This window comes from Octopus sinensis, linkage group LG8 (genome assembly GCF_006345805.1).
Source record: "Octopus sinensis linkage group LG8, ASM634580v1, whole genome shotgun sequence".
NCBI lineage: Eukaryota > Metazoa > Mollusca > Cephalopoda > Octopoda > Octopodidae > Octopus > Octopus sinensis.
The window spans coordinates 36,117,581-36,141,005 of record NC_043004.1 but is presented as its reverse complement, the minus strand read 5'-3'; the positions used below and the strand labels follow the sequence as shown (position 1 = coordinate 36,141,005).

At 36.0% G+C, this 23,425-nt stretch overlaps 1 long non-coding RNA gene across 1 annotated transcript; it reads left to right on the top strand.

Moving 5' to 3' along the window:
- Positions 1-916: 916 nt before the first annotated feature.
- On the top strand, positions 917-22,341 carry LOC118764532. Its single transcript, XR_005000342.1, has 3 exons — positions 917-927; positions 8,702-8,709; positions 22,226-22,341. It is a non-coding gene; the product is annotated as an uncharacterized LOC118764532 (long non-coding RNA).
- Positions 22,342-23,425: the final 1,084 nt, after the last annotated feature.

Sequence of the window (23,425 nt, the reverse complement as noted above, 5' to 3'; positions counted from 1 at the left end):
GCTTTGTGGCAGAAGTAGGAAGAAAGAATGGGAGAAAGTTGTGGTGAAAGAGTAAAGCGGCGTTCACCACCACAATAAACACTCACAATGCCCGGTCTGGGAATCGAAACCGCATTCTTACATCTGCGAGTCTGCTGCCCTAACCACTGGGCCATTGCGCCCCCACTGTTGTCGTTGCTGCTACCAGTCATATTACTTACCTCTTCCACAACTGTGAACAAAGACCCACCTCACCGCTGTTGGCTATTTCTCTGTCAGAACTGCCTGTACTAAGCATGGCTATTTTCATATGACTACAAGCAAGATCCATTAACAGTAAAAATAGTGCCAGAGAAGCTTTGAGTGTCTGAAAATAATATAAAGCCATTATCTTCTATAACACATTCTTCAGTCATCCGATTTATATGACATTATTCCTCCTCAAAAATAGATTTTAAATTGATTAATTTAATGGCTTGAAATTTGCCCTTGACCTAAGAAAAAAAATTAAAATAACAAACAGAGAGTGAAGTGTATCTCTGCATAAAAATACAGAACAAACAAAACATATAGAATAAAAACAAATACACTAAAATAAAAACCAAGTATCTTTAATGTTTACTACTGTAACACGTTGGTCCAGAGAGATGACATGAATGATTTGCAGGAAAACATAAAATGGCTGAGTGGACAAATGATGTGAGTGTCCTGACCAGAATATTATCAGAAAGAGAGAGAGAAAGAGAAAGATAGGGGGCTGAGTGAGAGATAGAGGGGGGCAGAGTGAGCGGGAGAGAGAGAAGCAGTCCCTTGGTTCTGAATTAATCTAACAACCGAGTGAGTTGGAAAACCAAAATAATTTAGTAGGGAATCAATGGAATGGCTTAAAAACAAGAGATGATTGGAATGGTTAGTGTATTTAAATGAGATTCCTTCTTATATAAAATGGTGACAGTTTCATTGTGAAAGCCACACATATAATGTATTTGTTGATTTTTTTAATTACATTTCTGCAATAGTATATCATGCGAAAGTCTTTAGTCACACATTTACACTCTGGTCACTGAGATTTCTATGTTTGTAGTGGACTAAAGGATTAGTGGAACGATGTTGACACTAAACACTAAATACTAAACGCTTTGAGAGAAGTGTAATAAAAGAAACAAGATTATAACAAGTTGTCGATGGAATGAGTTTTCTGTAATACAAGGGATTTAAGTTTGGCTCACACTATCAGATCGAATTTATCTTCAAGCAGAAGCATAGACGTGTGACTGTAGTGGTTGAAAATGCTTGCTTTCTAACCATGTGGTTTTGGGTTCAGTCCCATACAAGTGTCATCTACTATAGCCCTAGGCCAACTAATCCCATGTGCATGAATTTGGAAGCCCCGTTACCAGCATCGCCTTACTGGCACCTGTGCCGGTGGCATGTGTAAAAGATTCGAGTGAGGTCATTGCCAGTGCCTTCTGACTGGCCCCGTGCCGGTGGCACGTAAAAGTACCCACTACACTCTCGGAGTGGTTGGCATTAGGAAAGGCATCCAGCTGTAGAAACTCTGCCAGATCAAGATTGAAGCCTGGTGCAGCCATCTGGTTCGCCAGCCCTCAGTCAATCGTCCAACCCATGCTAGCATGGAAAGCGGGCGTTAAACGATGATGATGATGATGATAATTGTTTACATGTGTGTGTGTGTGTGTGTGTGTGTGTGTGCATGCATGCATGTATTTGTGTGTATGTATGTGAATACCCTTGTCTCGACATTAGGCAATGGTTGTAAATGAACATCACCATCATGCAAGTGATGTTTTGCAGTTCAAGGTTTCTGTGCAAAAACATGTCTGGTCATGAGAAATATTAGCTTGCTTGGAAACAAGTGAGGGTTGATGACAGGAAGGGCATCTGGCCATAGAAAATATGCCTCAACAAATTCTGTTTGACTCACACAAATATGGAAAAGAAGTCATTAAATGATGATGATGATGATGATGATGAATACAATGGGAAAATGAAAATTTTTGCATGAAGAAAGAACAGAACTATTTTGCTAAGTTTTGCTAATTTACCATTAGAATTAATGAAAAGTGCAAAGTTATTTGGAAAGTAAATTCATGAAGTAGCTAGGGATTTACATTTGAAAACAGTTCCAAGTTTCTCTTTGGTACACTTTGTAACAAGATGAGGAACATGACAATAACACGTTTATACTCAGCTGTAAATCTGAAGAATGAGAAAACTTTAAGGCCTGATACTTGGTTTGGTTTCATATAATCAGGTGAATGAGAGAAGACCAATCTCAGTGGTTAGTTTGTCAGGATATCCCAGGCAATCTGATGCATATACCTGTTTGCCATGTGAAACAGGTTGCTATAGAATTTAAAGAATATCAACTGATACAGCAAGCATAAAAAAATCTCATTCACAATACTTCACATGATAAGAAAAGACAATATTAGAACAATGACAATTATTGTATTAATTATTTTGGCATGTGTGGGTAACAATTTCAGTCATGTTTTAGTCTTATTAGACATCTTCAGCTAAGTGGCCGAAACCTATTTTGTGGACATTGAACAGTGGTATCTTTTAGAGAATGGTTCTTCAAAATTGAGTCATCAGTAAAAAAAACAAAAGATCATGAATGTTCATGTCATAGTACTTCCTTGTGGATCTTAGCCTTCAGTGTTCACTAATGTATTATCTATTTTTTGTACAGACATACACTTCATCTGTGAGCTCACTTGCAATCTTTCCACACACAGCATTGGAGTGAATGCACAACCTTGGTTTACTCCATGTATAGCTGAAAAAGCAACCATTAAGATAATGACACCTTTTCCTCATTGTATAAATATTTTTAATTATATCTTGTTATGCTCTCTACAATATGTTCACACTAATTAAATATAGGATAATCTTTGCTGCCTATACATACCACAAATCACACACGCTGGTATGGGCATGTGGCGAGAATGGATGAAGATAGTTGTGTGAAAAAGTGCCACACGCTAACGGTTGAGGGAACCTGTGGAAGAGGCAGACCCAGGAAAACCTGGGACGAGGTGGTGAAGCACGACCTTCGAACTTTAGGTCTCACTGAGGAAATGACTAGAGACCGAGACTTCTGGAAGTATGCTGTGCGCGAGAAGACCCGGCAGGACAAGTGAGACCATAACCCGTGGCCTTCTACATGGCATGGAGCCAGCCTACGTATGCATACCTTCCCTTCTTGGGACACAAAACTCTACTTGTGAAGACCTGTTGAGGCAAGTGAGGATCAGAATCGAAATCGATCAATGGAAATTGCAGCTGAGTTACCAGTGCTGGTGGCACGTAAGAGAACCATCCATTCGTGACCGTTGCCAGCGCCGCCCCGACTGGCCTCGTGCTGGTGGCACGTAAAAAGCACCATCCGTTCGTGTCCATTGCCAGCCTCGCCTGGCCCCCGTGCCGGTGGCACATAAAAGCGCCATCTGTTCGTGGCCGTTTGCCAGCTCTGTCCGGCACCTGTGCAGGTGGCACGTAAAAAGCACCCACTACACTCACGGAGTGGTTGGCGTTAGGAAGGGCATCCAGCCGTAGAAACACTGCCAGATCTGACTGGGCCTGATGAAGCCTTCCGGCTTCACAGACACCAGTTGAACCATCCAACCCATGCTAGCATGGAAAATGGACGCTAAATGATGATGATGATGATGATGATGATGATGTAGCAAATTGGAGTAAAAGATCAGTGAGCTCTTAATCCGATGCTGTATCTACAGCAAATTTAATAAGTTGATATGATGTAAAATATTTTTAATGCATATGTAGTTTATGAAGAGAATTTAACCAAAACAGAAAACAAATTACATTAAAAAAACCGTGATGTAATTTGTATATTACAGACAGAAATACACAAAGAATGACCTTGTCTGACCAGATGGAGAAATGTCACAACTTCTCTTTTAAAACAAATTTTAGACATTATCATGATCAGTACTTTGGTAATTATTATTTTAGATGGTTCTCTTTTTTGGCTGTCTTTCATAATCAAATAGGACTTGATGTCAGGAACAAATTTATTTTTTTCTAAATATAATGAAGAAACTTCATCAAAGATGTTTCTGTGTTTCATGTGAATGTTGGCCAAAAGTACAAATATGACCCTTAGTACAGGGCTGACTAATCATTTGAGCAGGTTCTTGAATAGCAGACATTCTTCCACTTAGCCATGACCAGCATACAGAAATTCACAATATGTCACCATTTATCTATCGTCTTTGGATTTCTTCTATCTTGTGCACCATGCCATTGGTTCCATTTTAGATACCCATTTAGTTACAGGCAGGTATAAGCATTGTGTCACATCTCATGCCTTTCACTCAGTGGTGCATCAAAGATGTGAGGGGGAGAGAGAAAGAAAGAGGGAAAAAAAGGGAGAAAATGAGAGAGATAGAAATAGAGATGAAGACAAGATTTATTTACAATCCATCTTTATCCACCTTGTCACCAGATTATTGTGGATTATGTGCAGCAACATATGGCTCCAGCCATGTTAATTGTTTGCTCACTGCATCTCAGGGCCATGCTTGCTTGTGAAGCATGAAACGGTTTACTCTTCATCTTGAAGCTGTTTCACTATGCTCCACCTGTGGACATGTACAGCACTACATAGGGTGAGGAAGTATTTCATCTCGAGCACCACGTCTGTTGGTCATAAAGCTCTTTCCTCTGTCACTATGCAAAGAACAGATCTAGTAACCTGGGGTCTAATTCTCATGGACATATCATGCAAATTAGAAATACTTACAGGGTGGAAGAGTTTCGGGATTATAGAGGCAGAGCAAAGAAAATATAAGGAACAAGTTCAAATATGACAATGTTACATCTCATGGATGTGATAATGCAGAATCAAGATAAAAGCACGCTGCCTTGCAGACTTTTCTAACCTCTGCCAGAATAGAAAAAAGGAAATTAAATTGGTGGTATTGATGAACATCACACACACACAGTTATGTATGTATGTATATATATATATATATTTACTCTTTTACTTGTTTCTATCATTTAATTGCGGCCATGCTGGAGCACGATCTTTAGTTGAGCAAATCGACCCCAGAAATTATTTTTCGTAAGCCTAGTACTTGTTCTATCAATCTCTTTTGCCGAACTGCCGAACTGCTGAACTGCTAAGTTATGGGGACATAAACACACCAGCATAGGATGTCAAGTGATGTTGGGGAGACAAATACAGACACACAAACACACATACACATATATACATATATACGACAGGCTTCTTTCAGTTTCCATCTACCAAATCCACTCCAAGGCTTTGGTTAGCCCAAGGTTATAGTAGAAGACACTTGCCCAAGGTGCCACGCAGTGAGACTGAACCTATACCATGTGGTTGGTAAGCAAGCTACTTACCACACAGCCACTCCTTTGCCTATATAATATATATATATATATATATATACATATATATACCAGAGTAAACACATATATGTGAAACAAGGTGGAGAAAAGAGTACTCAAATACCAGAGGTAGAGTAATATGCTTTATTTAAAAGCAGCAGAAATTTAACAAAAGCTGTTACTCCGAGTTTCACTCATGAAACTCCGAGTAACAGCTTTTGTTAAATTTCTGCTGCTTTTAAATAAAGTATGTATATATATATATATATATATATATATATATATATAATATATATATATATACATATATATACCAGAGTAAACACATATATGTGAAACAAGGTGGAGAAAAGAGTACTCAAATACCAGAGGTAGAGTAATATGCTTTATTTAAAAGCAGCAGAAATTTAACAAAAGCTGTTACTCCGAGTTTCACTCATGAAACTCCGAGTAACAGCTTTTGTTAAATTTCTGCTGCTTTTAAATAAAGTATGTATATATATATATATATATATATATATATATATACACACATACAAGGTGCGATGGGTAAATTGTCGCCATGTTATACTTTTAATTTTGCATGTGCATATTGTTTGTTTTTGATTTTGTCAGCTACACAGTACAGTAAGGTAGTAAGGTTAGTTGGGTACCATCTGTGAGAAAAACAGCACTATGACACAATTCACTCTGGGGGCATGTGCCAAAGTTAGGCCAACAGCATTTTTTCACATTTGGTTCCATTGCATTGGTTAATATTTTTTCAATGATTTCGGTTGCATTTTGCTCTTGATAATTTTGTGTGAGCCTAAAATTTTGTTCATCGTTTTATCTCCTGTGAGAATGAGAATGGATAGATTTTGGGTGATAATGTTGAAGGCTTTGTTGTTTCTAGAAAACTGGAGAAAACTTTTGATCAACAAACAAATTTGACCAATATCGGTTAAATATTTTTTAATACAAAACATAACATTATATTATGTAATGTTATGTTATTTTTAGCATTAAAAAGTAATTAACTGATGTCGGTCAATTTGTTTGTTTGATCAAAAGTTTTCTCTATTTTTCTGCTTATTCAAATTTGATTCCTGTAATTCAGTTATTTGATTCAGTTATTCCCTATACCTTACGAGCATAGTGTGCTTGCATACCCATACCCAGGGATAGCATAGGTAAATGATACCGATAGTAAGAACAGATATTCTTACCCCTTAGATGGTTATTCCAACTACTAACTCTGCTTACCATTATATATACATATATAGCTTATATTCATTTAAAAGAAGAAGAAGAAAATGGAGATTGGGAAGTTAATAATTGTTTATAATTAACAGCAAATTGGTCATCTTCACTTAAAGCCATTTCTATTAAAACATTAAATTTACATTTATGTGACATGAGCGTAATATCATCAGAGGGAAAAAGAGGAACCTTTGGATGCTACATGTGTGTTTGTGAATTCGTTTCAGGAGACTCATATAATGTGTGTATATATATATATATATATATATATGCTGTGGAAATATGCTGTGCGTGAAAAGACCAGGCAGGACAAGTGAGTCCAGCCCACTTATGCATGCCTTTCCTCCCTTGGACACACAAAGACCTGTTGAGGCAAGCGAAGTCGATATCGAACCTCATCCGACGACAGGCACCTATGCCTACCCCCCTTGCGAAGACCTGTTGGGGCAAGTGAAATCGAAATCGGAATCAAAATTGAACCAATCCTATGACTGGCACCTGGCAGATGTCAGGACCCCTGGACTGGAGATATGTAAAAAGCACGATCGGAATCATGGCCGATGCCAGCGCCGCCTTGACTAGCTTCCATGTTGGTGGCACGTAAAAAGCACCATCCGAATCGTGACTGAAGCCAGTGCCGCCTCGACTGGCTTCCGTGCAGGTGGCATGTAAAATGCACCAATCCAACCATGGCTGATGCCAGCCTCGCCTGGCTCCAGTGCAGGTGGCACGTAAAAAGAACCCACTACACTCTTGGAGTGGTTGGCGTTAGGAAGGGCATCCAGCTGCAGAAACATTGCCAGATAAGACTGGAGCCTGGGGCAGCCTTCTGGCTTCCCAGATCCCCGGTCGAACCATCCAACCCATGCTAGCATGGAGAACGGACGTTAAACGATGATGATGATGATATATATATAGGTGAGAGTTGGTATGTGAAAGCATGTGGTTGGATGTATAAAAGATAAAATTGAGTGAAAAAACTACAGAAGGCTTGTGTTATATGGTTAAAGATTATATTTAAATCATTATGTTAGAAAAATGTTATAAAATTTTGTGTATAGTAACATTGTTTTTGGAGAACTAACCAGTTTCGTATTTTCTTTTCAAATTTCTTTACCTATATTGTGTCATCTCTTCACTATGTTGTGAAATATGGAGTTCCTGACAGGAAGGTAATCAGGGAATTTTTCGGTATAAGGGAGATAATCAAAAATGTTGGGAATGACTAGGCTTGATTAATTTAACATGATTTGGTTTAGAAGGAATAGAATGTGACAAGTAGTTAGGTTTTGCTTTATATTTTTTCTAAAATGTAAGTTTCCTTATTTAAAAATGTTAGAAATGGTTAAGTTTTGGCTTATATTTTTCAATATATATAAAGATATATATTATATATATATATATATATATATAAATTATAGTAAAGGGTAAAAATCATTAATAATTCTACCAAGGGGTCAGCGTGGAAATAAAAACCTTATCGGCGAATTTTACAAATATTATAACAATTATATGCATAATTATAACAAGGAATTGGCTATAAGCCTCTCTACACACTAGAAATAGATGCTAAAAGATGCTAATACCACCTTAGAAACTTTGTTACTGCAGAGTTATTTTGATATATATATATATATATATATATATATATTATATATATATATATATACACATATATATATACGTTTATATGTTTATATCTATATGTATATCAATTCAACATGTGCAGCTGTTAATCCAGAAATGTTTTTTCTCTCTACTTTTTTCCTTTCTCCATCTCTTTTTCTCTCCTCATTCCTTTCGGTGGAAGACTGCCTGCCTGCCTATCTGGATGAAGTGAGCTTACAAGTATAATGGTTAGAACAAAAATAGAATGAAGCAGGTTTATAAGTGTTTCTTTAATTAGCAATAACATTGTTGTCCTTCTTTATAAATGAAATATGTGAGATTTTTTAGAAATTTTAGAGATAAAGAATATCTTTGGCAGAAGTGGAGCACTAACCTAGAAGAAAGGCTGTTTATATGAGAATTAGTGTTTGTACATCAGAGACAGAAAATGTGTGAGGAAATAACTGGACAGTTTTTGGTGTAGGGATAGATGCTGTGGATTGAAATTAATCTCCACTCAGGCATTCCTGACACAATTCATCTCTCCTCTCCCCATCAACCTTATTGTATCCACCCGACCCCTACCAGAGCCCTCACTAATCACTGTGCTAAGGTTCTTTCTTCCCAGAATGTTGGTCTTCTGGAATTCTTGCTTTGTCCATGTATTATTGGCAGGTTTTGACCTTTAAGGGGAACATAAATAACGTTAATGTCATCTGCTCAGGTGGGCCTTGGGGGCCCATGAGGGCTAATGGAGTCTGTGATGGCCATGGGCCTGTCCCTATATGCAAACTCATCAAGTAAAAAGAAAATGGTGGAGGTTAACGATAGAGGAAGTAGACTAGTGGAAGAGACCTGGAGGAAGAAATGCAACCAGTTTGAGAGAAATATATTGTGCAGATAAAACAAGAAATGATCCAGAGAAGTGAAGAAATTCCACGTAACAGATTCTTTAGAACATGGAATCATGAAATATGGAAAATACTTGTTGAATTGTAAAGAATGATATATACATGTGTGTGCATGCATGTGTGTGTGTTTGTGTTTACACAAGTATGTGTGTGTAGATAGATAGAATGTGACAAATATAGGTATATTAGAGAGATATATGTATTCACATACATATGTATGTACGTATGTATTCTTGAAGAATTTTCTTCCTTGAGGGACCTCAAAGAATCCATTTTGGCTTACGGAGATATCAGAGACTGGTTTATTGACACAACACAATGCCTTGATTTAGAGAAAGATTTATGAAGCATTTAATAAGAAACTAGTAACTTAGTCATACCAATATATCAACCTCTCCTCACTAATCAGTCTCATTCACTCTCTCTCTCTATCTATCTATCTACCCTTATGTCTGTGTATGTATAGATGTCTTCTTAAAAACCTTTCACTGCATTTATATTCTCTCTCCCCTCCCATCACCCTCTTTCTACCACCATATTTTAAGCTGTATTTGCTTATATAACCATATTTTAAGCTGTATTTGCTTATATGTATGTGTGAGTGCACGTTTGTGTGTGTACATCTATGTGTATGTACATGTATGTTTATTCCTGCTTACATTTGCATACATGTGTTCTTCTGGGGTTGCTAATATAACATTTGGCTTCACCATTTTAAAGAAATAAAACCTAATACATAACAACCAGTCACTCTATCAAACAATGTGATACACGTCTTTAGATAGAAAAAAAACATCAGTTTTATGGTGGAGTCTAATTGCTGAATAGTTAATAAGATGATATACACCAAACAATAAAGCTGTGGGTTTTGGAAGAAGGCAAAACATTTAATGAAAATATATGGTGCTGGTGCCATGTGAAAGACACTTAGTTCACTCTATAGAGTGGTTGATGGCAGGAAGGACATCCAATGGTAAAAACTGTGTCAAAGCAGCCATTGGAGCTTGGTGCTGTCCTCTGGTTTGTCAGCTCCTGTCAAACTGTACAACAAATGCTAACATGGAAGATAGATGTTAAATGATGCTGTAGTTGATGATGATGAAGATAATGATGATATGACTCTTACCTGTGAATTCTTTGAGGCAGCCACTGATAAAACAAGGGTTGCAAGTGAACTGTTATACCAACAACCATGTATGCCTGTGAAATGTAGAAGAGAGGAAAGATCTCCCAACTGCTGGATGTGTTCCGTTATCATTGCCTATGTTCATTTCTGGGCATCTCTTACCAGGACAGAGTGAGAAACAAAGAAGTGACGAGAAGATCAGGCACAGAGAGTTTGCAGGAGATGCTGACTAAGTGGCAGATATGGTTTACTGGTTATGTTCTTCAATTGCAACAAGAGAGATATGTTGCCATTGTGATGGAATGAAGAGAGGAAGGAGGAAAGGGACCAAGGGGAAGGCCAAGAAAGATGCGGTGCAGTACATTTTGGGATGACATTATAGCATTGGGAGTTGTAGCCTGACTGGAGCCAGGAGGTAAGCAAGCAATCTGGACGTCTGGAGAAGGCTCACTGTCCATTGCGCTGACAGCACTGGATGGTCTGAGAGCTAAGATAGAGCAGGTGGACAACTTTTGTTATTGTTACTGCCCAAGGGGTTCTATCATGGTTAAACATTGGTGACATTCCAACCATGACTATCACATATTTTTCAAGTCATTTCCAGCACTACTGGATTATTCCATGTGCCACTTCTGCAGTTTGTAGATCATTGTGTGTGATTTGATAGAGAATATGACTGTGATTTCAAGCTGGTCAAGTAACTTTGTGGAGGCTTTTCATTGGTATGAAATGGCAAAAGTGTTTGACGCTGAGATTTAAGAAACAGTATGCAAAACACTAAATAAATGATCTTAAGAGATTTGACTATCATTTCTAACATTTTGAGCAACCATGTAGAAGGCCCCTCACCAAAATTATTTTTGAAATCCTAACAATTAATGCCATAATTATACACTAGCAGACTAATTAGCTGAACGGATGCCAAACCTATATTTAATCCTATTAAACAAGGCACAAGAGCCATGGTTAGTGTGATGTTGTAGGAAAGGATTTAGCACAGCATTTAATCCCTATAATATCACAATTCATTCTGTATTAAACAAAATTAAAGACACTAACACAACAAAAGGGTTTTTAAGTGGTCATCCCACTTGCAAGAAATGTCAGTCAATTCCCCCTTAAATTCCTTTCCCCCATCTTCAGAAAAGAAAAAACACATTGGCTAATGTAGTTCAAGATATACTATGCCTGAAATATATATATATATATATATATATATATAAATTAATTGTTATCGCCATATTAATATGGCATTCTTATAGATATAAGAATAATCGCTGCCGCTGGTCAGCTCCATGAGGCCACCGCCATCAAGATAGCTATTGATACACGATCTGTATCCATTATAACCTTCAAAGGTTATAATGGATACAGATCATGTATCAATAGATATCTTGATGGCGGTGGCCTCATGGAGCTGACCAGCGGCAGCGATTATTCTTATATCTATAAGAATGCCATATTAATATGGCGATAACAATTAATTTCCAGTAAACGCTGCCGTAATCTCTTTTATAGAGACTTAGTAATTTTAATATTTCTATATATATATATATATATATTGGTAAAAACGGTAAGATAACAAAAGAAAGAAAGAGACCTCAATATTATGTAAATAGAGGAATTTATCTGTAAATGTAACATGTGACAATTATTTGGTAGCCAAGATAAAACTCTGAGTTTCGGATGCCGAGGTGGAAATCCACACCACCATCACTTCAGTTATCCGGCCATCGGAAAAAGGCTATAAAAAAAGACCGTTATACAAAGGGAAATTACTGTGTTATTGACTGCTATTTAGACAATAGCGCTATTCGAATGACCACTAATTAATATATAATTAATGACCACTAATATATATATATAGAGGTATTTTAATATGCTGCCACTTTTTGATGAAATTTTTTCAGTAAAAAAAAATTCATCCTATATTAGTAGTATATATATATATATATATAGAAGGAGCTTCTACAGGACTAGAACTGTTTCATTCAAAAGAAATCATCAGGAAGCTTCCTGATGATTTCTTTTGAATGAAACAGTTCTAGTCCTGTAGAAGCTCCTTCTATAAAATAAATTAATTTACTCTGCTATGTATTGAGTACCTTATTTACTGTGGTTAACCCCGACTCAACCCGGGACCTACATATATATATATATATTATATATATATATATATATATATATATATATATGTAACAATATGGTACAGTGATACTAATAAGCAACTCAATATAGTTATGCTTCAGCATAATGCATTGTGTAACATGAAATTAAAGCAATGAGAAGGGAACAAATGAGAAGTTGATTACATAATTTCTGTTTTCTTATCATTTCTTTAATATCTACAAGGTAGCTGCTGCTCTTCAGCCTCAATCAGCTCTGAGTAAACCTATAATCTAAGACATTCCAGCCATGACATCTCATCTTGTTACATGTATTTAGAATTACATTGTTTAATGTATTTTCCATGTTTTAAGTCAGCTATGTAAGATTGTGGGTAAATTTGGCAGCTATATCTAGCAGGTTGAATGGCTACATAGAGGCCCCTTTGTTTCGTATAATTCATTGCTGTAAGCAGTAGCATAATTTAATTAATGAATGATTCATTAACTTGTAGTATTAAGTTTAATTTGGCCCTTGGGAAAATTACCTGCAATCATTGAGTGAAATCTTATCCAGGGAGATTTGTTTCTCATCAACTTAATGCCACACACATTGAGAAACAAACACAAGTCTAATGGACCATGGCTGTTCATAAAACAAAAAATAATAATAATAATAATAATAATAATAATAATAATAATAATAATAATAATAATAATAATAATAATTGGTAAACTATAGAATAACTAAAATTTTAAAATGTATAGCCAAATAATAGATATATCGAATTAAAGTCCAAATATTTCAATAGTTGCACATTGAAGAAAGTAAATTCTATTTTTACCATTTTCAGTTTTAAATTGACAGAACTTGTTTGTCGGAATGTCTTTTTTTTTTTTTTTGCAGATGAGCTTGTTACTCTTGATAACCACCAAATTTTAAAAAAGAATGGAATCTGGTTTTTCAGTGAGGCAGACTGGAAGAAGCAAAGTCATGTAATTTACTCAAAGTCACAAAAACAATATTGGAACCTAACAAATGAGACTTAATAAATGTTATCATGCCTCAAATTATATTGATTAATTTATGCCTAATTAATAATTGTATATAGGTAGAAATGTATTAATAGATGCTTATAAGCATTGCATCTATTGACTGTTTAGAAAACTTATTTTATGGCTATGGTGTTTCTGATTCCATCCTCTATGTGGCACTTCTGACAAATGTCTTCCAATACCTAGAGAGGAAAGTTTGGTGGACAGAAACTTTTAGATAATGTGTGTGTATGTGTGTGTGTAAGTGTTTTCTGCATGTCTTCACTTTGGTGCTGCATGAACAAAAACAGGGACCCTGTTTGTGTCTCAACTAAACAATGTATCTTGTAACTCACAGTTTTGTTGTGTGTAGAAAGCAGTGAAATAAAAATACCTTGCTTGAAAGACAAGTAAGGATTGGTGACAGGAAGGGCACCCAGCTGTATAATGCTACTGAGACAGTTTTGCTTTAACCCTTTCATTACCGTATTTATTTTGAGATGCTCTGTGTTTCTTTCATTTACTTAAAATATAACAAAGATTTAGTAAAATAACTTAGTTATCATTAAGCTAGTGTTAGGAACATAAATTGTGACTAAGGGTTGCAGGAAAATTTTAATTCAAAACTTATGAAAACAAGACATTTGTACCACAGAGCCAGAGGCAGTTTCAGCCGGGTTGGTAATGAAAGGGTTAACTCTTGTTTGCATGGACAAAATAGATTTAAAATATTGTTGGTGCTGCTTGTGTTGCTGCTGCTGCTGCTATGAAATCCTTATAAATGTGATCACAACAAAGGATAAGAAAAATTGGACTAAACAGAAAAGATGGTGAAAGCATTGCTCAGGAGGTTTGGCCTCACAAACAAGTTCAGATCAAGAAGAATAACAATATAATGTGTTGAAGATCTATCTTTGTCAGTATAGAATAAAAATATAAGGATGACAGCAATATGTGAGGCTATAAAGATGATTCAAACAACACCCAGAATGCTGTGACATGAAGAGAATATGTCTCTAGTGGAGCTGAACCATTTTAGTCTGTGTATGTGTGTGTTTAATGTTGTTTTAGATTTCATGTGAGACACAGAATTAGATGATAGTCTCTGGTGTGGTTTGTATATGGTTGTTATTTCTTAGTTCCAATTCAGCTCTGGTTGGGCAGATATGTACACAACCAGAAATATTATTAGATTACTGATGAATTTAAAGGGTTTCATTTCGTAGCTATAATGTCTCATAGAATATCCCTGTAGATTTGTTATCCAACTCTGCATCCTACAATGGATGTAAGCAATACATCTATTCAATATATTTGATACAGTTGCACCAGTGAGGACAATAGAATTGAAACATGCATGTGCAGATGTTTTGTGCTGCACATATATTGGACAGATGTAGAAATTTTATACTCATCACAAAAAAAAACTGGTTAATAAATAAGTAGATATGTTCTTTAGTACGTTGTATAAATAACCAAGAATGCATAAAGAATAGGTACCTTCCATCTTTCTGTTAGAAGGCACCTATAGTTTATGTATTCCTCTCCCAAAATATTGGTTGCCAGGCAGAGAACAAGAACAATATGCTTTGTGCCTTTACCAACTTTAAAAATCATAAAAATTCTCCAGTAAACACTTGATACAAGCCAAGATCTAAATTAATGAGATCATTCATTACTAATTTGATTATAAGTGTTTTGACTATTTACCTCTTTCAACTTCACACACAAAACATCTTTTTAATATTTCATCTAAATTTTATGCTTTGAACAGTTTGATCTATAACCATCATCTAACATTTTACTCTTGCATATATATATATCAATGATTAAATATCATTTACTACCATGTTTCTGTTGATGAGACTTGCCTCTCTGTCTATCTACCTGCCATCTTTGTAATGTTGATAAATGGAATAAGTATAAAAATGAATCCATATGCAGCTGAAGATTGTTCTACATTTTAAAACTGATGTAATACTTGCATTGTTTAATTAAATGAAGTCACATGAAACGATTGTACTGCACTGCCTTTGGATATCCTTGTTGCTTATTTTGATTATAATCACCCAATTTTGATAATACCATACCAAATTCTGGTGCCTTTAACTTAAGTACCATATTCAACTGAATCTAAATTTCTACTGAACTTTAATTTGATTTTCACGGGAAGGAAATTTTCATTGAAGTCATGTATCGCCTTGACCTTCGAAACATGGAGTAGATGAAATTAAGGCGACTGAAGAAGGGGAATTTTCCTTGTTTTGTATGTCCTGTACTCTATTTTTTCGTTGTTTTAAAAAAAAGTCCATTTCCTTGGTTTTGTGTTTATGTTTTCGTTTCTCATTGTGTTCGACTTTTTTTGGTGTCCTGTACCCATATATGCATGTATATATACATGTAGAGGTAGGTACGTACATATATATATGTATATATGCATATGTTTTATTTATTTAATAATTTATATATATATATATATATATATATATATATATATTAACCTAAAATGCAGACATTTACAAAGGCCTCAAGATTGATATAAGGAAGCTATATTTGTAAATAATTGGTGATAATGTCATTGACACATTCTTAGTTCAGATCTCCTGATAGCCATCAGAGATCAAACCATCCAAGACTTAGATGTTGATATTAAAATGTTTCATTGTTTAAGATGAGGCTTGATAATTTGATAGATTTGTTATGTTGTCAAGAGGATCATTCCACAACTTGGAATTTCATCATGTAAATACACTGATATTTCCTGGGATTTGAATGATAATCTTGTACAATTGTGGTGTGTGTGTGTGTGTGTGTACGTGTGTGTGTATGTGTGTGTGCACGTGTGTATACATATATGTATATGGAATGTTCTTGAGAGCTTTGTTCAAAACTTGGGTACATATAACCAACAAAAATGGATGATGCTCAAAGAACTTCTGAAGTCCATGGGCACCACAACTCCTTCATCCAGAATCAAAACATTTGGGGATCCGTATTTTGGACCCCCAAAAAGGTCTTGTAGCATATTAAGAGGTCACAGGAATTCATTCAACGAAAAAAAGAAAATAATTTCAAATGAGTCCGGGATGGTGGGGGGGGGGGGCTACCCCCCCTCTTCTGAACCAAAATAAGGAATTTGCAGCATATTAGGTCAGGGTACTTGATTCCACGCAAAAAGTTCGAGTTCTTTTTTTTTTTCTTAATGAAAATCGTGTGGGTGTTAATATAAAAATTTACCAAATTTTACTGAGATTATGTATCAAATTATGCTTTACACTTCCATATATTTAACCGTGCTTCTAATGACTTCCGCCTTTCTATGAGAAACGTTTACCTGGGAATTTACTTAAAGTGAGAAAAAAAACGTATGCAGATAAGTCGTCTTAATAACACATTTCTGTGTACCAGCTGTTATTTTTAGCATAAAGAAATTTCTGGTGAGGGTTTCCGAGTTTTTACTGCACACTGTTATATAATCATCACAACAAACATGAACAATCAACGTCGCCCATTGTCTCCCTTGATAAAAGGACTTTCACTTTGTTTCCCGCCAAAACAATTAACTTGTACAACAACGGCAGTCGAATAAAGTATCTTGTATCGTTAACACGTTGTTTCAGTCTCTCTCATTTTCTTAATCTTTCATACTAAGTACTCACTACTTCCTTTAATACAATACATTATAATATATATAACACAACATGGTGTCAGAATACTAAAAGAACCCAAAATACAGAAACCAAAGGAAAAAAGAAGTTGAAATCATACTTCAAAGACGAAATGGAAAATTTACCGCATCCAAAAAACCTAGACTTTAATCAGGAAAATCTAGCCGCACCATGGAAAAAGTGGAAAAAAGAATTCAATCTCTTTTTGATAGCAACAGAAAGTGACATGAAGCCAGACAAAGTAAAAACTTCAATGTTTTTAACTTGCATCGGTTCTAAAGGCCGAGATATCCATTCCACACTGGATTTCGATTCACCCGACGAAGAAATGAACCTTCAGACAGTAATCGAAAAATTCGATGCATATTGTGAACCCAGGAGAAACATAACTTTCCTAAGACACAAATTCTTCACATGTGGACAAGCGGAACATCAAAAATTCGATGAGTACGTAGTAGAGTTGCGCCAAAAGGCACAACAGTGCGAATTCGGCAACCTCACAGACAGTCTCACCAAAGATATTCTGATATGTGGAATCAGAGACATGAGATTAAGAGAAAGATTATTGAGAGAACCAAATTTAGACCTACAAAAAACAATTCAAGCAGGTCAGAGTGCAGAGCAAACACGACTCCAATCAAGGATGCTAAATGCCACATCCGAAACAAGAGATAACGAAATCTCGAGGGTATATAGTCAACACGACAGAAAAGGCGCCAAAACTCAAATAACCCGCCATATGCAATCCAGACATCAAAACGAACAAGGCGGAAGTGACAGAAAGCCCGCGAAGTTTCAAGCGCCAAGTCAACACTACGTCACTAACTGTCACTATTGTGGTTATAATCACAAAAGAAATAAATGCCCAGCATTTCACAAGACATGTGAAAAATGCAAGAAACAAGGACACTATGCAAAAATGTGCAAATCAAGAAAATTTGTACATAAAGTAGAGATACATACCGACGATGAATCAGATGACGATACACATGTACTCGAAATGATCACTGCAAATAATTCCCGCGTGCACAAAATCGAAAAGTTCAAGACTCCAAAAGACATTTGGACGGTCGAACTAAAAGTGAACAACTCGAATGTAACATTCAAAATAGATACAGGAGCAGACGTAACCGTACTGCCATTCAGAGAATATAGAAATATAATTCCAAAACCACAACTGCAAAAAACTTCAACTCGATTATCAGCTTATAATAACACAGCTATAAAAGTGCTAGGAAAATGCACAGCAGTCATTAAATACAAAGAATTATCAAAGCAAATAAAATTCATTGTTGCAAAAAAACTCGCACGCAGTTATAGATGCAAAGACAGCTAAAGATCTGAACCTGATTCAGAGAATTTCAAAAATAAATTCGTCGAACACAAACGACATATTAGAAAAATATGAAGACTGTTTCGGAGAAATCGGCACTTTGTCAATAACACATCATATCACAGTGGATCCACAAATAACTCCTGTAATTCATCCGCCAAGATCGGTTCCTTTTTCTATAAAAGAAAAACTCAACAAAGAATTAAAAAGAATGACAGAATTAGATATCATAAAACCTGTTAGTGAACCTACAGACTCGGTAAATTCCCTAGTCATCGTTGAAAAAGCCAACGGAAAACTCCGACTCTGTTTAGACCCCAAGAATCTAAACAAAGCCATAAAAAGGCAACATTTCAAACTCCCTACAGCGGAGGACATTTTTGCACAAATGCATAACCCTAAATATTTTTCAAAACTCGATGCATCTAATGGATACTGGCAAATTCCAGTTGACGAAGAAAGCTCCCATCTTTTAACGTTCAACACACCTTTTGGAAGGTATCGCTTCACACGACTACCCTTTGGAATTCACAGCGCCAGTGAAGTTTTCCAAAAAGAAATTTCAAAAATAATAGAGGGCATAGAAGGAGCAAGAAATTCACAGGATGACATCATAATCTGGTCCAACACTTTAGAAGAACACACAAATAGACTACAACAAGTTTTCGATCGAATCCGAAAGCACGGATTAAAGTTAAATAAATCAAAGTGTATCTTCTATGAATCACAAATCAAGTACCTTGGGCATATATTAACCAGCGAAGGGATAAAATAAGATCCAACCAAGGTACAAGCAATCATTCACATGCCACTGCCAACAAGTAAAAAAGAATTACAAAGATTCCTAGGTATGACAAATTACCTATGTAAATTTTTATCTAACTACTCCGAAGTCACAGCACCATTGCGCCAGCTTCTACAGAGTGACACGTTATGGTCATTCGACAAACCACAAATCGAAGCAAAAAAAGCTAAAAGAAATGATTACCAGAAAACCAGTGCTACAATTTTATGATCCAGATCTACCAATAAAAATAACTACAGATGCTAGTAAGCATGGGCTCGGAGCGATACTTGAGCAGAAACACAACGAAAGATGGCTACCTGTTTCGTTTGCATCTCGTGCAACAACTCAAGCGGAACAAAACTACTGTCCGATAGAGAGCGAAGCTCTCAGTATAGTTTTCGCATGCAAGAAATTTCATCAGTTTATATACGGAACTCATTTCAGAATCGAAAATGACCATAAACCGTTGAAGCAAATATTCAAAAAATCGATCACTAAATGCCCCCCCAGAATCCAAAGATTTCTACTAACATTACAAAGATATGATTTTGACCTAAACCACATACCTGGTAAAGAATCAATTGTTGCAGATACCCTATCACGTGCATACCTTGAGCAAAATACTCTAGAAGTATCAGACGAAGATATGAAATCGCACATTCATGCAGTAATAAAAAATTACCCCATAACCGACACTAAATAAAAGAGTATAAAGAAGCCACTGCAGACGACCCGTCTCTACAGACACTCGTCACATATACAAGAACAGAATGGCCCCCAAAAGACAAAATACCAATGAACATCAAACCATTCGTATCCGTTCGTGATGAAATATCAATCGTCAATGGTCTCGTTCTAAAAGGTTCAAGAATAATTGTACCTAAGTCATTACGTAGAGAAGCTCTACAGGAAATACATACCGGACACATGGGTATCGAAAAATGCATAGAGAGAGCGAAGGAATGTATATACTGGCCCGGCATTAACGCTCAAATCAAAGACATGATTAACACATGCTCATACTGCATTGACTACAAAAATCAACAAGCAGCCGAACCACTAATAAATCATGAAATACCTACTACACCATGGACCAAAGTGGGTACAGACGTATTTCACCTGTCTGGAAATTCGTATGTCACAATTATTGACTATACAACAAGATTTTTTGATCTACACGAAATAAATGATTGCCAGTTAAAAACCGTAATCAAAAAATTAAAAGAAACTTTTGCTAAATTCGGAATTCCGCAAACAGTTGTAAGTGACAACGGTCCAGAATTCAATTCGGCTGAATTCAAAAAATTTGCAAAAAATTGGCATTTTCATCACACGAAGACAAGCCCGCATTATCATAAAGCGAATGGCATGGTTGAGAGAAATATACAGACAATAAAAAAGACGCTAAAAAAGGCATTCAAAAGTGACGAAGAACCTCAGTTAACGCTCTTAGCATTACGCACGACTAAATTACAAAATGGTGCACCATCCCCTGCAAATCAAATAATGAATAGAACATTGCGAACAAATCTCCCAAACATACTACACGACAAAATTGGTATCAGGCCTCACGAAAAGAAGAAATCAAACATTACAACAGAACTCCCAGAGTTAAAACCACACGACACGGTTAGAATTAAGTTTAACAACAATTGGTTTAGAAGGGGCAAAATAATTAAAAAACTAGAGCAACCTCGTTCATACTTAGTAATAACAGAGGAAGGAAATACAGTCAAACGAAATAGACAACATATTCTTAAAACAAACGAACACGTTCGCATAACAGAAGAATTAGATTATGAAAATATATTTCCAAAGTCAACAAACACGCATGAAAAAACAAAAACAGCACAACTACAGAATTCAACACTACAAAATAATAAAACCACAAAAAGTGGACGACGAATAATTATTCCCTGTAGATACAGATGATATAAAAAAAAAAAATTAAAAAAAAAAAAAAAAAGGAAGATGTTATATAATCATCACAACAAACATGAACAATCAACGTCGCCCATTGTCTCCTTTGATAAAAGGGCTTTCACTTTGTTTCCCGCCAAAACAATTAACTTGTACAACAACGGCAGTCGAATAAAGTATCTTGTATCGTTAACACGTTGTTTCAGTCTCTCTCATTTTCTTAATCTTTCATACTAAGTACTCACTACTTCCTTTAATACTCAATACATTATATATATATATAACAACAACACACACAAGGAGCTAAACATAGAGGAGACAAACAAGGACAAAGGGATTAAGTCGATTACATCGACCCCAGTGCGTAACTGGTACTTAATTTATCGACCCCGAAAGGCAAAGTCGACCTCGGCGGAATTTGAACTCAGAACGTAGCGGCAGACAAAATACCTATTTCTTTACTACCCACAAGGGACTAAACACAGAGAGGACGAACAAGGACAGACAAACGGATTAAGTCGATTACATCGACCCCAGTGCGTCACTGGTACTTATTTAATCGACTCCAAAAGGATGAAAGGCAAAGTCGGAATTTGAACTCAGAACGTAGCGGCAGACGAACGGCGTGCTAACGTTTCTGCCAGCTTCGCCGCCTTTTCTGGTGAGGGTTTCGTTTGCTTTCATTGCCTGCTTGTTGCTACATTAGAAATCTACGGATGCACAAACGGAGAAAATGAAACAAATATGGACGACTTGTACAGAAACAACCGCGAATGGGGAACAGTTCTCAAAAATAGCCCCAATTGTTTCCCCCAAATTCCTATGTCCTCGGAATCTACATAGTCTGAGGTATATTTGTAGAGTATTTCATTAAAAGATATCCATTTTCTTGAAAATTAAGTGGAATTGAAGTGGAACCGGTGAATTTTCTGAAATTACCCACCCTAACTCCTACGACACTTACTCTGAATAAATTTTATATATTCGGAATCTACATGATGTGGCGTAACTACAGATTCCTGCTTCCGCCAACTTTGGATGATCACAACTTTCAGAAATATGAATATTTTTTAATGAATTTTTTTTTACGAATATGTGCTATATCATGTAGGAAAGTGTTTTAGGAGGGTGGGGTGAGGAATTTCGGAAAATTCACCGGCGTCCACTTCAATTCGTGTTTACTTTCAAGAAAATTGATACTTTTTAATGAAATTCTCTACAAATATACTTCGGACAATGTAAATTCCGAGAACATACGGTTGGGGGGGGGGAACAATTGGGGGTTATTTTGAACACCGTTCCCCAGTCGGGAGGGTTTCGGAACAAGTCGTCCATATTTGTTTCATTTCTTCTGTTTTGTGCGTTTGTGCATCCGTAGATTTCCACTGAAGCCGCAGGCAATGAAGCTGTCAGCAGGAAACTCGTTATGCTAGAAACACCAGCTAAAGCTCTTAGCGTTTCTAACAGAAAGACATTGAATGGAATAATTCCCCGTTTGAACCTTTTTAATTACATATATATGTGTGTTTGTGAGAACACTTTTTTTTTCTCTCTTCGTTTTGACAGGGATTTTTCTAATTTTATTTTTCATTCAGGCCTTCCAGCTGATGTGGTGGTCATGGGGGACATTTTATGAAAAAGGTTTTGTTTTCACCTCAGCCCCACGCACTTGAAAACTATGAGAGAAGTCTTTTTGGTACTCCTTTATATCACACACCTGTCCTTGTGAAAATTACATTTTTTTTGTTTTTTAACCGTAAAGGCTTTTCCCATCGTTTTTAAGTGTTTACTACAGGAAAAAATTAACAAAAAGGCCGAAATAGGTAAAGAGGAGAAAAGAGAGAGGTGAGGAAAAGTTAGACCCTGGTGAAAAAGAAATTCGAAAAACACTGTGAAAACGGAATTTTCTAAACCGAAACTCTGCCAAAACTGAAATAATTCGTTACTCATTTTAACCCACTTGAGACAAATTATCTAGAAATGGAAAATTATCAAATTAGACATTTTAGTGTAGGGGAAAGAATTGACATGGAATGCAACAGAGAAGAGGATATTAATTGTTAAACAGCAAAAATTATAAGAATCGAGTCCAAAGTTGAGGGAAAATGTCTTGAAGGAGAAGTGCACTCCCTAAAATAATAATTTCAAATGTTTGACGAATTGGAATTGTACAAAATGACGAAGAATATAGACAGAGGAAAAAAAGAGAAAAGTTTCGATTTAATGATGAAAAATATTTCAAGATTTGTGCATTTATAACTAAAGCTAAATTCAAAACTGAAGAACATTTCTTACTTACTTGTTGGTTCCT